The 18,873-nt window shown below is 37.7% G+C and overlaps 1 protein-coding gene across 3 annotated transcripts in view; it reads right to left on the reverse strand.

The window, feature by feature from the left end:
- The window catches only part of CNBD1 (cyclic nucleotide binding domain containing 1), a 496,885-nt gene that overhangs the window by 43,476 nt on the left and 434,536 nt on the right, over positions 1–18,873 (reverse strand). The window contains exon 12 of one of the 3 annotated variants that reach the window (XR_009740949.1): positions 7,182–7,288. The exons of the other annotated variants lie outside the window; for them this stretch is intronic. The gene's annotated coding sequence lies outside the window, so the exon portion shown is untranslated. The remainder of the gene's footprint in view (positions 1–7,181; positions 7,289–18,873) is intronic. 3 annotated transcript variants of the gene reach the window in all.

Raw genomic sequence — 18,873 nt, forward strand, 5'->3', positions numbered from 1 at the left:
ATTTGGTCATTCAGGTGATCAAAATGTGTTTCTAATACACATTTGGTATTCATCCACAGCTTCTAATTGGCCCTTCAACGCAACTCACAAAACCCTTGGAATTTCCTGAGCAATAAGAGCAATGAGATCATCTTTTGCTAAGACATTTGATATCTTGTCTTCAGTTCCTGAAAATTCTGCAGAGCCATGAGATGGGTGAAATGGGTGTCTTCTTATTTTATCACAAATGTCTTTCCACTGCTACCAGCTTTACGTTAATGAAGAGGGCTTTTGGAAGCACCTAGAGAAAGCATGTAGAAGGGACTGTTTGCCAAGGGAGCCAAGAATAGAATACTGAAACTTTCAATTCCACCCTCTGATTTCCTGGGAGGGGAGAAGGGTAGAGGATGAATTAATCTCCAATGGCCAATGAGTTATACAATTAATGCCTATGTAATGAAACCTCCATAAACGCCCCAAAGTAGAGGGTTTGGAGAGCTTCCAGCTTGGAGAACCAGACCTTCTAGGTTCTGGGCCAAACTTCACAAGGATAGAAATTCTTTTGTTCAGAACCTCAATCTATGTATCTTTATATCTGGCTATTTTTATCCTTTAATATCCTTTATAATAAATCACTTCCCTGGCAGCTCAGACAGTAAAGAACCTGCAATTCAGGAGATTCGAGTTTGATCCCTGGGTTGGAAAGATCCCCTGGAGAAACAAATGGCAACCCACTCGAATATTCTTGCCTAGAGAATCTCATGGAGAGAGGAGCCTGGCAGGCTTTAGTCCATGGGGTCACAAAGAGTCAAACACGAATGACTGATAATAAATCAGCAATCTAATGAGTAAATGCATTTCCTGAAGAGCTGTTCTAGCCAATTAACTGAACTCCAGGAGGGGGTCATGGGAATTTCTAATATAAGCCAGCCAGTCAGAAGCACAGGGCTTGCAACTAGTCTCTGAAGTGAAGGGCCATCTTGTGGGACTGAAACTTTATTGGCGGACTCTGATGCCATCTAGGAGTGGATGGCATCAGAACTGAGTTACATTTATTTGAATTTTTGGACACCGCTGATATCTGAACTTTACTTGTTGTTGAGGGGACGCCTTCACAGGCGTGTGTGCACACACACACATACACATGCCTATGCTTTGAAATTAGGTCCAGGAACCCCTAAAGAACTTCCTACTTAAGGAATCATTGAGACCTCAGGAGAAGATCTGGGTATATAAAGCTCAAGTCACTCGCAAAACAACATCACATTCCTTCTCAGACTTCTCTCCCATAAATATTCAACATATCCTCTCCATTTCAACTTTGCATTTTTCTTACACCTCATGTGGTACTTAAAATACAGATAATCTCACCACTTCTTAGTATTTACATCCAGAAAGCCTATTCATTTTTCAAGGTTTAGATAAAATGATATACTTTTCATGTAGACTCATTCCATCTATATTTCTCTATATTCTGCTGCCTGCAAAATTAGCTGTTGTTTTTTCATCTCACTGTTTGTCCTAAAAATAGACGTAGCCCTACTGCAATGGCTAAAGAAGTCAGGGGTTGATTAGATTAATTACATATGAAATCTGGGAATAGACTACCCAATTAACAGATGTATTCAAGGAAACATGCTCTTGATATCTTCTTGCTACAACATCTTTTCTCCAACTTGTGTTCCAATCCAGAATAATGAGGAAGGCCAAAAATATTTTGCTAGTGAGATATTGTCTGTTTCTTTAGAAGTCAAGTTATCTACAGAAAAATTCTAAAGTATTTCATTGGCTAGAACTGGATCACATGACCACTCAGCTGAAATAGAATTTGAGAAGATTTTTTTATTTTCCAAATCTAGAGTCAAGAAGAATGAAAGTGTAAGTGTATAATGCTAATCTTCCCCATGCTTCCTCAACTGCCATAAAACCAACACATTGTGTGCTTATATTACACTTATTAATGTAGATATGTTGAAGTCTGTCTGTAATTTTGAGTCACTTGAAGAAAATGATTGTGCCTTTAATATTCTTATCTTCAGGTTGGGAACAATTTTAGATGGTATTTGTAGAATGGATAGCTTCAAGAAAGACAAGATTCTGTTATAAGAAACCTGAGAACTTGAAAATAAACCAGTATTATTTAAAGTGACAGACATTACTTTCTTGGACTCCAAAATCACTGCAGATGGTGACTGCAGCCACAAAATTAAAAGACACTTGCTCCTTGGAAGAAATGCTATGGCACACCTAGACAGCATATTAAAAGCAGAGACATTACTTTGCCTACAAAGGTCAGTATAGTCAAAGCTATGGCTTTTCCAGTAGTCATGTATGGATGTGAGAACTGGACAATAAAAAGGCTGAGCACCAAAGAATTGATGCCTTTAAACTGTGGTGCTGGAGAAGACTCTTGAGAGTCCTCTGGACAGCAAGGAGATCAAATCAGTCAATCCTAAAGGAAGTCAGTCCTGGGTATTCTTTTGAAAGACTGATGCTGAAGCTTAAGCTCCAATTCATTGGCCACCTGATGTGAAGAACTGACTCATTTGAAAAGACCCTGCTTGATGCTAGGAAAGATTGAAGGCAGGAGGAAAAGGGAATGATGGAGGATGAGACGGTTGGATGGCATCACCGACTCAATGGACATGAGTTTGAGCAAGCTCCAGGAGATGGTGAAGGACAGGGAAGCCTGGCGTGCCGCAGTCCATGGGGTTATAAAGAGTCGGACATTACTGAAAGACTGAACGACAATGAAATAAAGGTAATATTCTCATGACCTTTCTCTTCTGAGAAAACTTAAATCTTCTGGAGGAAACTAACATCATTCAAAGCATCTATAATTTTGCCAATGTGTTTTTCAAAGCAATTGTATCATTCCCACCAAAAATATGTAAGTTCTGGTATATATTTATACCACAGAATATATGTGTATGTATATGTATATACACACCAAACACTACCATTCACTAGTGAAAAAGGACCAAAACCTGCTGCACACAACAAGCATTGAAAAAGTATATAGACATAATATAAGGGGGATAAACAAAGACAAATAAAGCATACTATATAATTCCAGTTATATGAAGTTCAAGAAGAGGTAAAACTAACCTATGATGAGAAAGTGAGATGAATTGTTACCTTTGAGAGAGATCAGTGATATGAAATGGAAAGTAGGGAGGCTCTTGTTATACTAGGAATGTTTTATACCGTGAACCTTGTGAAACTCACTGTGACTACGTGGTTATGGTCACTCCCCAGAAACTGACCTGTACACTTAAGAATTTGCACTTTTACCAGGTTCATAATATATTTCAATATAACTGTCCATGGTAAATACAAATAATGAAATGGACAGTGGTTATATTATAGTGTACTTCAGTTTTTATGTGTAAAATCTTCTGTATTGCTATAATCACTAATCAATTTGTATCATTGTTCTATCTCCCTCACGAGATCAACGTAACAAATTCTCTACCACCCCATCTCTCTATTATGTCTCTTTTCCTCTGTCACACATGTATACACAGTCATTATGCAATTTAACCCTGAATTAGATTTAAAAATAAATATTTATCACTAATTTGAAATAAAACCTAAACAATGAAAGACTTTGGTCAAACCTAAACAATTTAAGATTTTGGTTAAACCTTCAATATGAAAGGGCTTTCCTTGTGGCTCGGCTGGTAAAGAATCCGCCTGCAATGCGGGAGACCAGGGGTTTGATCCCTGTGTTGAGAAAATCCCCTGGAGAAGGAAAAGGCTACCCACTCCAGTATTCTGGCCTGTAAAATTCCACAGACTGTATATATAGTCCATGGGGTCACAAAGAGTCAGATACAACTGAGCGGCTTTCACTTTTCAATATGACAATCAGTAACCTTTTATGGGATAAGGAAAAAAATCCGTAGTAAAAAGAAATTCTAGTCTTAAGTAGCACATCTTAATTTTCCTTAGGCTGGAAAACTTTTGTCCCAAAAATAAATGTATAGAAATTAGAAGAGCATCACATATCAGCAATGTAAAGCATCAAGTTAAGTCAGTGTGACTAACAATAGAATTTGTCACATATTAGGTTGTCAATATATATATGTCTTTTCAGTAGTCATGTACAGATGTGAGAGCTGGACAATAAAGAAGGCTGCTGCTGCTACTGCTGCTAAGTCGCTTCAGTCGTGTCCGACTCTGTGCAAGCCCATAGACGGCAGCCCACCAGGCTTACCGTCCCTGGGATTCTCCAGGCAAGAACACTGGAGTGGGTTGCCATTTCCTTCTCCAATGCATGAAGTGTCCGACTCTAGCGACCCCATGGACTGCAGCCTACCAGGCTCCTCTGTCCATGGGATTTTCCAGGCAAAAGTACTGGAGTGGGGTGCCATTGCCTTCTCCAATAAAGAAGGCAGAGTGCAGAAATATTGATACTTTCAAACTGTGGTGCTGAAGAAGACTCTTGAAAGTCCGTTGGACAACAAGGAGATCAAACCAGTCAATCTCAAAAGAAAGCAACTCTGAATACTCTTTGGAAGGACTCATGCTTGAAACTCTAATACTTTGGCCACCTGATGTGAACAGCTGACTCATTGGAAAAGATTCCAATGCACAGAAAAATTGAAGGCAGAAGGAGAAGAGGGTGACAGAGGATGAAACGGTTGGATGGCACTGATTCAATGGACATGAACTTGGGCAAACTCTGGGAGTTGGTGAGGGACAGGAAAGCCTGGAATGCTGCAGTCCATGGGGTCATGAAGAGTCAGACACGACTAAGTGACTGAATAACAACAATTTGCGCCTATGGAGTGAAAAATAATAGATCATATGGTGACTCTAATTTCCTACTAGATGAAGAAAATTGTGGTATAAATTTTGGGGTCATTAACTCCCTGGTGGTTGTCAGGACATATAAGTAGTACAGCTTTGGCACACTTGTCTGTTAAATACAGATAGAATTATTCATATATGACTTACTTAAGAGTACAGTAGGAAAAACCTAGCAATATTAATTAGACATTAAGCAATAGCTATCTGTACTTTTTGTATTTCATGAGCAAAAAGTATATTGCATCCTATACACAGGTAAATGGCAACAGTGAACATCTCACTGTAAATGTAATAACATGATTCTCCTATTTCAAAAATAAAATTATTGAAAGAGCAGAGAACCTCAAACATTCTTTATTATTTTTAAAATTATTTATGCAAGAAAAAAAAAGTTGTTCCAATGAGAAAACTTGAAAATCTATTTTCAAAGGAAAAAATCATTGCCAAGTTTTAAAAGTTTGCTTTATGGTTTTATTTCTTCTGGAAAACTGTGATTACAAACAGAAGGATTTCTTACAATTATTATGCATGAAAAGAAAAGCATATTAAATTAAGAGTACTTTTAAGAAACTATAACATTTGTTCTAATGAGGAGCAGAGCAATTTTCATATTGCAACATAACATTTGTTTTTACTTCCTAAGCTTTATTTTCATAATTGTTTTGGTGGGAATATTAAATATGGTAGTCACAATAAATCTTTTAAAATTCCTCTGAGTTTATAGTTATTATCTATATTTCTTTTAGAAAACATTTTAATTTAAACTGAATTTTAAAATCATAAAATCATTTAGTACAGATGATCCACAGTGATGCTTAGGACTGGAAATGTAATAGAATAAATTGATTTTATTAAATGATTAATTAAATTAAACGCTTGCCTATTGAGTCTATTCAGGAAGTATCTAAAGGCAGGGATCGTTTTATCCATTTAATTAAAGTGTTTTCTGAATTACGTTCCTAAAATAAGTCCCTTGCATACTAAAGCGTTCTGTTCTAAGAGCCCATTCCAATTTTGTTAAGTCCAATACAGGTAGCTTAGGTACCCAACAATCACAATCTGCTGTATAGTACTGTAATGAGCCTATAATACTCTTCTCATAAACAATACAAAAATAAAACAAGCACAAAAAATAAAGGCACCATTTTTAATCATACAGTATAGTACCTTGAAAAGTACAGTAGTACAGTACAACAGCTGGCATTCAGGGCCTGGCATCAAGTTAACAGGCAAGACGATTTACTAACTGGAGCAGAGAGAGGAGGTTCAAGATGGTAGAGCTGAAGAATCAGCAGCAATAGGAGATGGAAGACAAGCTACAGTTTCACTCACACCTGACATTAGCGAAAGACACATTCTCATCTTTTAAAGTTCTCATCTTGAATGTTCCTATGCAGGGGACTTACTGAACTGTAATTACTCTCTTTGTACATTTTCTTTTATCATACATTAATTCAGGCTAGCAAATAAAATAAAAAGCTCTCTCTAAACTTCTCTGGTAATAATCTTGGTTATTTTAATATATTGCTGTACATTCTTATTTAAACCATGAATTAAATAATATGCTAAATTAGTGACTGAATGATAACAATCAAAAGAATATCATTGCAAAATTATATCATTTTGATCATCGCAAAAGCATATCATTTATATTCATACGTATTTATATGTGTATATGTTAGGGCTTCCCTGGTGACTCAGATGGTAAAGAATCCGCCTACAATGCAGGAGATCTGGGTTGGATCCCTGGGTCAGGAAGATCCCCTGGAGAAGGGCATAGCAACCCACTGCAGTATTCTTGCCTGGAGAATTCCATGGACAGAGAAGCTTGGGTGGCTACAGTCCATGTGGTCGCAAAGAGTCGGACACAACTGAGCAACTAATGCTAAAACACTACACACATATATTTATGTGTGCATACATATATATACGTGTATGCTCAGTTGCTGTCATGTCCAAATCTTTGTGACCCTATGGACAGACTCACCATGGATTTTATGGACAGAGAAGCCTGCCGGGCTCCTCGTCATGGATTTTTCAGGCAAGAATACTGGAGTAGGTTGCCATTTCCTCCTCCAGATAATGTGTGTGTATATATATATACACACCCACATATATGTATACACAAATGTATGTATATATATATACATTGATTAAAGGTAAAGTTATTTAAATTAGGTGGTTGGTACCGTGTGATAATGATTAGCTTGAACTCACTTTGTTTTCTTTTCCTGTTAAAAGAGATATCTTAAAACAGTCTTCTTGTAAAAAATATATTCAACGCTGCAAATAAAATAAATCAAGAGTGAGAAAATTGGGACAGAGGGAAAATGAGGATAGGAAAGGAGGATGATGTCAGAAGCAAGATGAGTGCACTGAAGACTTACCAAATGTTTCCGTGCATCTGCTGGAGATGGGACACAGATTTAGCTTGAAGCTTTCTAGTAGTCAACACAAAGAAGGATCAATATTTCATTTAATGGGTCACAGAATCCTTGAAATGAAAACAATATACTCATTCAGGAAAAGACCTATCACTGACACTGTAGCTAGAAAAACATTTCCCATGTGTCTTAAAAAGAATATTAGAAATTACACCCACACTTACATCCTTACAGCACAGTAATGTCAGAAGTGCCGTGACATTTCTAGTAATAACATTCTCAACTTCAGCTGTGCTATGACACAGAACCCAATTCAGCAGTCAAAGCAATCGAGTTTGGGTGGACACGACTATCAGACGACATGGCTTAACCCAGCAATCCACTGCGGTGTTTCTAAAGTAGGAGGCTTTGCATTTCACGCTACTTCAGGAGCTATCCTGTGTGCACATGTGAATGCTCATCCGTACATACGGGCACACAGATAAAGGAGATCCCACATCACTTTCAAGTAAAACTTAACTTGCTATGTTTGCTCTGGGTTTATATACTTTGTGGCTTAATGCGTAGAAGAGTTTTGAAGTCTGTCTGTTGGTTTGTTTCTAAAGGACAGTTTGAAAAGTTGCCAGATCTAAGCAAAGAGCTGGACTGAGTATTGTTTAGGAAATTCTCAATCACCGATTCTCAAGTGAGTGAGAATAAGTGACAATTACTTCCAAGTTCTGTTTCCTGTCAGCTTTTTCTAATGTTATTATTTTATATTTTTCTTATTCAGTACAAAACCAAATCTTTTCAGAGTTACTGGAACTAAAAGATAATCAATGCCATCATCTGTTTTAAAGCTAATTATGCGTATGATGAACACACGTACTTGAACAGAGAACCTGGATTGACCTAACGGTCTTTTTAAAGCAGGGTTTTTTTTTGTTTGTTTGTTTGTTTGTTTGTTTGTTTTAATTTCAGAACTAAACAGCAAAATATAAAAAAACACGTTTGTGGATTAGTGCCAGGTAAATGTCTCCAAGCTTGAAGAGAGTTGTAATATAATCATTCATGAAATTTTTACAAATGCAGGTTGTCTGACATCCATTTCAAAAATCCTGAATTAGAAATTGCAGAATAGGAGGAGAATAAATATAACTACTCAAAAAACTTCCATAGGTAATCCTATTGTATTCCAGGTGGAGAACCATCAACTTGTTCTAAGTAGATTAAATGAAGTAGATTAAATAGGAGGAACAAAACTAAAATAATTCATTTCTTCAGTTTTAAAGTTCAGCCCATTTGTAGCTGGTCACTTAGTCAAATAACAAAAAGAAGCTGGAAAATATGAAAAGCTGAGAGGCCAGAGCCTCGGCACTAACCACTGGTCTAGTGGCTAGGATTCTGCTCTCACTCCTGCAACTCAGCTTCACTCTCTAGCCAGGAACTGGGGCCCTGTTTCCCGCCACCACAGGCCAAGGGCCCCTGAGATCAGGACCACTGGGCACAATGCTCCGCAGTCAATAAGGACTTTCAGTCAGGTTAAAAAGGGGAAACATCAGAACAAACATTAAAGACTGTCTTTTCCAGAGAGTATTTAATTAATCCCTTCTTGTACAACAGAAATATAGGTTTCCATAGATTTCCAGAATATTTCAGAAAGTATATTTACTGACAAGTGAACCTAAGAAGTAGGGAAGAGCTGAATACAGAAAAAGGTCTTAATTTTCCTTCTAATTTTCCATTTACTACATTTTCTAAATTTCTAGAATGAAATTTTTGATTTTTAGCTTTAAAAATTAAATATCATTGCTTGGCTTTACTAAAAACTGTATTTCAGTTCAGTTCAGTCACTCAGTTGGGTCCAACTCTTGGCGACCCCATGGACTGCAGCACATCAGGCCTCCCTGTCCCTCGCCAACTCCTGGATTTAGCATGATAGTGATAACTGAAAGGCTTTTCACCAGCTGCAAAGGGTCTCTGACTATATTTTTCCATTTTGCAAAATATCTAGTTTTACTCTTCTTAATATGTTTCATTGAATGTAATATTCTATCAGTTCAGTTCAGTTGCTCAGTCATGTCCAACTCTTTGCGACCCTGTGAATCGCAGCACGCCAGGCCTCCCTGTCCATCACCATCTCCCAGAGTTCACTCAGACTCACGTCCATCGAGTCAGTGATGCCATCCAGCCATCTCATCCTCCGTCGTCCCCTTCTCCTCCTCCCCCAATCCCTCCCAGCATCAGAGTCTTTTCCAATGAGTCAACTCTTTGCATGAGGTGGCCAGAGTATTGGAGTTTCAGCTTTAGCATCATTCCTTCCAAAGAAATCCCAGGGCTGATCTCCTTGAGAATGGACTGGTTGGATCTCCTTGCAGTCCAAGGGACTCTCAAGAGTCTCCTCCAACACCACAGTTCAAAAGCATCAATTCTTTGGCGCTCAGCCTTCTTCACAGTCCAACTCTCACATCCATACATGACCACGGGAAAAACCATAGCCTTGACTAGATGGATGGTTAAATTCTTCACTAGTTTTGTCTGCTATTGAATTAGTCTCACAATACTTTAAGTGCTATTATTTATTCTCTCTGCTCCTTTTGCTTCTTTTTCAACCAGTGTGAGTCAACTATAGTTCAAAGTAATGTCTCTCTAGTCTTTGCATATTTAAAAATCTTTTTGTGCATTCTGTCAATTATTCTCATGTAACTACCAGACTTCCTTTGTTCTCCATAGGATTTATTAATTTATCAAATCATGGTCATTAAGTGCCTTGCTTAAGGTCTATCCTTCCCACAAAGAATAAAGTTAGAGAAAAGGAATTTCTATTTCATGCAATGGCATAATCTTAATATATAAATGTTTAAAATGGATAGGTAAGTTAATTATCATAAGTAAAGCTATTCTTGCTTCCCTAGTCGGGCAGTGGTAAAGAATCCACCTGCCAATGTAGGGGAGGTATGTTCAATCCCTGGGTCTGGAAGGTCCCCTGTAGTAGAAAATGGCAACCTAATCTAGTATTCTTGGCTGGGAAATCCCATGGACAGAGGAACCTGGTGGGCTCTAGACCATGGGGTCATAAAAGAGTCAGACATGACTTAGTGGCTAAACAACATAGGTATTCCTGCAGGGAAAGATGCTTGGGTACAAGGGAGACTCAACTTGAATGACTCCAGATGTTAGGGGCTGAAAGGCATTTGAATCACTCATTGGGAAATTGAAAACCATAGGAAAGTGGTTGTTGGTTTTCAGTTGCTAAGATGTGTCCGACTCTTTGTGACCCATGGACTGTAGCACTCCAGGCTCCTCTGCCCTCCACTATCTCCCAGAGTTTGCTCAAATTCACATCCACTGAGTTGGTAATGCTATCTAACCATCTCATCCTCTGCTGTCTCTGTCTCCTTTGGCTTCAATATTTCGAAGCATCAGGATCTTTTCCAGTGAGTCAGTTCTTCATATCAGGTGGGATTTCCCAGATAAGAATACTAAAGTGGGTTGCCATTTCCTTCAGGGATCAAACTTATGTCTCCTGCATCGGCAGGCTGATTCTTTTACCACTGAGCCACCAGGGAAGCCCTGAAAAGTGGTCAAGCCAAAGAAGCTAATGGAAAAAAAATTAACCCAGTGAAAGTGTTTTGATTCACGATTTTAGCAAAAAAAAAAATGCAGAACTTCTGCTTCTGGGTAGAATGGATTACTTTGTGGTTGACTATTGTTCCTGCAGAGCATAGGAGATTAGTACTTTAAAATAACTTTGATCATTTTGTCTGTGTGTATAAGTGTGTTCATGGATTCTTTAGAATTTTCTACATATGAGCTCATGTCATCTATCAACAGATAATTTTACTTCTCCTTTTCCAACTTGGATGCTCTCTATTTCTTTTTCTTGACTAATTGTCTCAGCTGGATTTTCCAGTACTACAATGAATAAAAGTGGTGTGACGGTGGGCATCCTTGCCTTGGTCCTTATCTTAGAGTAAATGCTTTTGGCTTTTCAACGTTGAGTATGAGTATGTGAGCTTGTCGTGCATGCTAAGTTGCTTCAGTCATGTCCAACTCTGTGGACCCAATGGACTGCAGCCTGCCAGGCTACTCTCTCCATGGAATTCTCCAGGCAAGAGTACTGGAGTGGGTTATCATGCCCTCCTCCAGGAGATCTTCCTGACCCAGGGATCAAACCCAGGCAGGTCTCCTGCATCTTCTGCATCCCAGGCAGATTCTTCACCACTGAGCCACCAGGGAAGTTCCCTGAGCTTGTCATATATGTCACTTATTATGTTGATGTGCTTTCCTACTAAGTTTGTTGAGAACTTTAATAATGAAAGACTAGCAAGTTTAATCAAATGCTTTTTCTCCATATTTTGATATGAACGTGATTTTTATCTATCATTCTGTGCATTTGGTGTATCACATTAAATGATTTATGTTGAACTATCCTTTTGATTTAGGAATAAGCATCACTTGATCAAGATGTATGATCCTTTCAATATGCTGCTAAACTTGGTTTGCTAGTATTTTGTGAGGCTTTTGATTCTATGCTCTCAAAGAACATTGGGCTATCATTTCTTGTAGTACTCTGTCTAGTTTTAAAGTTGCAGGATACAAAGTGAACATAAGTTATATTTCTGAATAATAACAACAAGATACGTGAAAAAGAAATTAAGAAAATAATCTCATTTACCACGGTACTGAAAAAAAAAAAAAAAAGGAAAACTTAGGAATAAACTTAACCAAGGTGTTAAAATGCTTATACACTGAAAACTATAAAACACTGATAAAAAAATAAATTATATCTGTGTGTTCATGGAGCGGAAAAATCGATGTTAAAATGTCCATAACTAATCTACGGACTGAGTGCAATTTCTATCAGAATCCCAATGGTATTTTTTACAGAAAAAGGAAAAGCAATCCTAAAATTCATATGAAATCACAAAGGCCCCAAATAGCCAAAGCAATCTTGAGAAAGAAGAGCAAAACTGTGTTTATCACATTTTCAGATTTCAAATTACAAAGCTACAGCAATTAAGACAGTATGGTTCTAGACTAAAAGCAGATATAAAGACCAGTGGAACCAGAGATCCCAGAAATAAACCTCACATATATGGTCAACTTACATTCAAGGAGAGGCTAAGAATGTTCAATAAGGAAAGGATCACCTTCTCACCAACTGGTATTGGGAAAACTGAATATATTCATGCAAAATGCTGAAATTTGACCCTTATTTTACACTATACATAAAAAAAATCAATTCAAAATGTACTAAATATAAGACTTGAAATTGTATAATTTCTAGAAGAAAATATAAGGAAAGTTATGTGACATTGGTCTGGGCAATGGTTTCTTTGAAATGACACCAAAAGCACAAACAAGGAAAGCAAAAGCAGACAAGTGAGATAGCGTGGCACTCAAACATTTCTTTGCAACAAGTGAAATAATCAACAAAATTAAAAGATGTCCTACAGAATGGGAGAAAATACTGGTTAGCTCATATATCTGATATGGGGTTAATATCCAAAATATATTAAGAAGAAGTGAAGTGAAGTGAAGTCTCTCAGTTGTGTTCGACTCTTTGCGACCCCATAGACTGTAGCCTACCAGGCTCCTCTGTCCATGGGATTTTCCAGGCAATAGTACTGGAGTGGATTGCCATTTCCTTCTCCAGGGGATCTTCCCAACCCAGGGCTTGAACCCTGGTCTCCCGCATTGTAGACAGACACTTTACCGTCTGAGCCACCAAGATGTCCTACAGAATGGGAGAAAATACTGGTTAGCTCATATATCTTATATGGGGTTAATATCCAAAATATATTAGGAACTCATTCTTAATTCAAGAGCAAAAAAAAAAAAAACCAACCAAACAAACAAAAAAAACCCTAGATAAACTGATTTAAAAATGGGTAAACATACATCACAATCTTATTGAAATATTTTGTTAGTACACTAGACACACACATATATGTAAATTCTTAATTAATAAGATAAACATTTTCTACACAACCTTTTAAGGGCAACTTACACTCAGAAAAAGTGAAATTTTAATATTCTGAATTATAGATCCTCTATGATTAAGTTCATAATTTTTCAAAAGGAAAATTTGTTAACATATTGTTTGAAATCTGTTGCATTACTACTATTTGTTTCTGAAGACAACAATGACAGAGATCATAGGCCAAATAAATGCCCTTGCTTATAACGAAGAGATTTTTAGCTCTTTTAAAGGTTGAAAAAAGATAGTTTTTTGGACTAGGCTACAGAAATAAGATGACAAATGGAATGAAAAGTGTTTCAGTGAGATATGCATAATATGAGGTCACTGTGATTTGACCACCTTGAGAAGTGGACCTGTGGTAAATAGTACAGCTCCAGTGCCAAGGCTAAATGACAAATGGTCATTGGCATGGTATACCACAGATGGGAACATGAGGAAGGGACCACACCCAAATCTGAGAAACCTGCTGTTGTAGCATCCAGTATATTTTAGGGATGGAATAATTAGTCGTTTACTACGTATTCTGGTTCAAAAAACAAAACAAAACACAAAATGAGAAAGCAACTTAAATATTTCTCAAGAAGACATGTATATGGCCGATAGGTGCATGAGAAGGAGCTGAATATCATTAACCGTCAGAGAAATGCAAATTCGAACCACACTGAGTTTCACTTCACACATGTTAGTATGGCTATTATAAAACAACAAAGGATAGCTGTTGGTGGACATGTGGAGAAATTAGAACTCTTGTACACAGCAGGTAGGAATGTAAATTGGTATCGCCACTATGGAAAATGATATGGAGGTTCCTTGATAATTAAAACTGAACTACCGTACGATCCAGCAGGGCCTCTTATGAAAGTGCAGTCAAAAAAAGCTAAAATCAAGACATCAGATTAATATCTTTAGTCCCATGCTTTTGAACTATTCAAAATAGTCAACATACAGATACAACCGAAAGGTCCATCAACATTTAGATAAAGAAATATGGTATGTCTGTGTGTGTATGTGTATATATTTATATATATGGAAATTATTCTAGTTTAAAAAAGAAGAAAATTCTGTCATATGCAACAACATGGATAAACTGAAATACCTTATGCTAAGCGAAATAACCCAGTTTACAAAAGGAAAAATACAACATGATTCCCCTTATATGAAGTATCTAAAACAGCCAGACTCATATAAATAGAGAGTAGACTGTGGAATTGCTATTCAATAGGTGTAAAGTGCCGGTTATGCAAGATAAATAAGCTGTAGAGATCTATTATATGATGCGTCTATAGATAACAGTGCAATACAGGCACTTAGAAATTTGTTTAAAGGGTAAATCTATGTTAAATATTCTTATCATAGTCAAAGAAAATAACTTTGACTAATGTGTTCAAGAAAATAGTATAAAAAGGTGAACGAAAAGGAAGAAAAAATATGCTATCATCCGATAATTAGAATCTACATCATTGGAATTTAAGATGGCAACAGATAAACCCCACATTAAAGAGTAGAAAATAGGATTAGTGAACTGGAAAGAAGAGCAGCTGAAAGCCAGTAAGATGAAGCAGAGACCAAAAGAAATATAAATATAGAAAATACGTAGAAAAAATACATATAGAGTAAAATTTTCTCACGCACATTTAAGTAGAGTCTGAGATGGAAAGGAAGAAGAATGACGTGGAATCATTATTTGAAACAATCCTGGATGAGCATTTTCCAGAACAAATTAAAAATATAAACTTGTAGACTGAAAAAGCTCTAACACTGAAAGAGAATAAATAGAAATAAGATAGATACATCAAAATAAAATTACTGAAAAATGAGGACAAATAGAAAACCTCAATATCTCAACACGTTATTTTGTGTATTTCAATAAGTCAATTTTATTATAAAATTTAAAGGAAATTCAAAGATGAAGTGAATTGACAAGATAATCGTGAAGAACAAAGTAGAAGGATTTAATCTGCAAAAAGTCCCAAATTTATATGTAATTCTCAAAAATTAAGCCACTGTGGCACTGGTATAGGAATAGTCAATGGGCCTATATTAAAAAAGAGAGAATACATGAATAAACTCATGCATATGTAGTCACCTGATTCATATCAATGGTGGCAATGTAGTTCAGTGGATAAAGGATGGCCTTTTTATTACATGGAACTCAGAAAATTGAATATCCACATAGAAAAAACATAAACAAGAAACTTGGCCTTAAATTCATACCATTCCCAAAAGCCAACTTCAGGTAAATTGTGAAAATTAAAACAATAGAGCTTTTAGAAGTAAACATAGGAGAATTAAACATAGTCTGAATAGATAAACAGGGAGAAAGGTCGAAAATGAATATTGAAGGTGGCTCTTTGTGGTAATACACATAAGAATTTGGCTTTGTTGAAAAAGTCAATAATTATAAAAATACTACTGAGCTGTGTCTAAGATGCGTTATATTAAAAACGAGGCAATAAAACTCTGTGACTGTGGAAAAATGCTGATCAGCATGAAAAAATGTTTAAAGGATACAGGTATTTTTCTCAGATATGTATTCTGCTCATATGATTCTGCAAGAATTGGTTAACAAAAGAATTCTGGCTTGTGCAAAGGACAAGTATAGATGCCCCTGAAGGAGGCAAAATTTGAAACAGCTTTAGAATCATCATAAAACAACACGGGGGCACATACAGAATTAAAAATGAACACTTGCATGGCTATTAGCACATTTGGAAAATAAAGTGTGTTTGATTTTTCTGTGCTATATGGTTTAACACATGTGGCTGGCTTTGCAGGCAGCATCTGTTCTTGTCCCCACTAAAGTGTAAGTCAGAGCTGGCATCTTTTTACACTGAGTGTTAAAAAAGAAAAAAAAAAAAATCGTTAGTAAGCAGTTGAAGATTTTTGAGGGGAAACAGAACTTTTACTTTAAACCTGCAACGGCAACCAACTTAGTTTGTTTATAAATGTGTATTTTCTTCTAAGTCTTTCTTTGGCTGTACTTCCAACTTAGGATTTACTCCTTAATCCATTTTGCTTTTGCTGCTTTTTTTCCCCTGACACCTCACTTTCCCCTTTATACTCAGATCCCAGGTTGCATGGTCTCGATCTCTGCTCACAGGGTCGCCCTTTCCTGCCAGTTCATCTCTCCTCTCCAGCCGTTCCTACATCCACTCACCCTGGTGAATAACAGACCTTGTTCTTTCTCATTTATATTATTTCCTATAGAAAAATATCTGGGCATTCCCCCACCCAAAATCTTCTCAAGGAGAAGACAACACCAGGATTTCCTTGGTATTACCAAGGGCTCCATTGACTATTTGTTTAAATTCCTGTCCCAATCCAGAGCTTTCTCAATGTCTTCTTTTGGGGTGGTGTCTCCTATTCCAGTCTGATGACTTAACTGTGGAGAAATCTCTTCTTCTGAGTCTGGATTTACCCCTCTCTCAGTCAAGTCAGGCAAAATTACACTGTGTCAACAGAGGTCAGTGAAAAAAAGTAAAGTTAAAGTGTTAGTTGCTCACTCATGTCCAGCTCTTTGTGACCCCGTGGACTGTAGCCGGCCAGGCTCCTCCGTCCATGGAATCCTCCAGGCAAGAATACTGGAGTAGGTAGCCATTCCCTTCTCCAGGGGATCTTCCCAACTCAGGGGTCAAACTTGGGTCTTCTGCGTTGGGGGCAGATTCTTTACCATATGAGCCACAGGGAAGCCCTCCCTCAGTCAAGCAAAATTCTACCTGTGTCAGCAGAGGTCAGGCTTCCCTGGTAGCTCAGATGGAAAGAATCCACCTGCAGTGCTGGAGCCCTGGGTTCAAAAGATCCCCTAGAGAAGGAAATGGCAACCCACTCCAGCATTCTTGCCTGGAGAATCCCATGGACAGAGGAATCTGGCGGGCGGCAGCCCCCGGAATCGCAAAGCGTCAGACACAACCAAGCAGCTAAGCACACAGCACGGGTCAGTAGGTATTCTTAAGTCAGGAAGTACGCAATTATTATTGCTACAGAAGGAGAGGTTTAGAGGTGAACTTAAAAGTTCAATCCGTATCTATTTAGCACCTTTTATCCTCTGAGCTATAGCCCACCTTCCACAAACACCTTTAGCCCCTAATACTGATATCCCTGGGTTTCCCAGGTGGCTCAGTGGTAAAGAATCCGCCTGAAAATGCAGGAGACACTGGAGACGCAGGTTTGATCCCTGAATCGGAAAGATCCCCTGGAGGAAGAAACGGCAACTCACTCCAGTGTTCTTGCCTGGAAAATCCCACGGACAGAGGAGCCTGCATGGCGGGTGTGGCCACAAAGGGTTGGGCACGAAGGAGCGACTAAGCTGCTCACACCGATATCTCAGCATTCCTTTCAAACCCTCTCATTCCATGAGCTTAATTTCTCTAGAAGATTATGGTTTCTACCCTTAAAATAACCAAAATGAATGGTTGTTTCTATTTCCTCGCCTCTTGGAAGGCTCTTTGCTTTTATTTCCAAAATCTGTTTTTCCTGCCTCAGGTGGTCCTTCCAGTTCTATGTAGGACAACCACCAGACCAGAATCAAATTAGTGGGCAATTCCAGTGCCAAGGGCAAGTTTGGGAAGCCAACTTCTTCCTGTTCTTCATCTCATATGATCTCAGGCAGATGAGACACATATTAGCGGTCTGCAGATGGGCCAATTTAAAATGACAATTGAAGTTTCAAGTCGGCTATTTCTTTTTGTTTACTGAGGGCAGGAATTCCTACCTTTAGTCTTCTTTATTTTAAAACAGTTAAGAGACAGATATAAAGGGGCAAGTTTGTTTTATTAATGAATTCAAGGTCTTTCCAGGAAGGCTAATTTATAAATTGCTCTTAAAGTACTATTTCTGAGGAGTCCCGGTATTTTCTCCACATCATATTTCAGAAGGCTTATTACAAAGTCTCTGTAGTGTTCAAAATATGTGTAAAGGTATTTTATTTCTTGTCTCTTTGATTTAGAATCAAAATCCTCTCATCTTAGCCCCAGCTACTTTCCACTTTATCATATAATGCCACCAAAAACAGAGAGACACATCCACGTTATGTAAGTCCTAGCACTGGTCTTACAAATGATTTTGTAATCTCTTTCATTTCTCTACTTTAAACCTGTTCCTTCTGAGCATTTCAGTGGCATATTCTAGCCACAAATCAAAATATTTTTCTCATGTCACTGGCATTACACCCCCAATACATTTCTCTATTTTCTGGCAGCTTTCAACCTCACTAAATCATTCTAATACTTGATGGATGACCAAATCACCCAATAGTGTACTTTCTCTAGGGAATTTCACCTCTACAGGTGACATCTGTCATGGACATTTTATAATAATCCTGGAAATGCTTTAATATCTTAAGATTTGGTTATCTGTTGTAGCTCAGTTATATATCCATTACTAGCTTAAAACTTCAGAATGACATTTCTTAAATCTCTCATTCAAATATATGGAATGGTTCATGTATTTAACACTTTATCTGCCTGCAATGTGGAGACCTGGGTTCGGTTCCTGGGTCAGGAAGCTTCCCTGGAGAAGTGAATGGCAACTCACTCCAGTAATTTTGCCTGGAGAATTTCATGTATAAAGGAACCTGAGGCTACAGTCCATGGGGTTGCAAAGAGTCAGATACGACTGAGCGGCTAACACTTTCACTTTCTTTCACTTTGAATCTTTCCATATTAAACTGCACAATGTTCACCTCATAATGTCTGTCTTCTACTCAGTCATATGCCAACTACCATCAAGGTG

The sequence above is a fragment of the Bos javanicus genome, chromosome 14, assembly GCF_032452875.1.
Source record: "Bos javanicus breed banteng chromosome 14, ARS-OSU_banteng_1.0, whole genome shotgun sequence".
Lineage (NCBI taxonomy): Eukaryota > Metazoa > Chordata > Mammalia > Artiodactyla > Bovidae > Bos > Bos javanicus.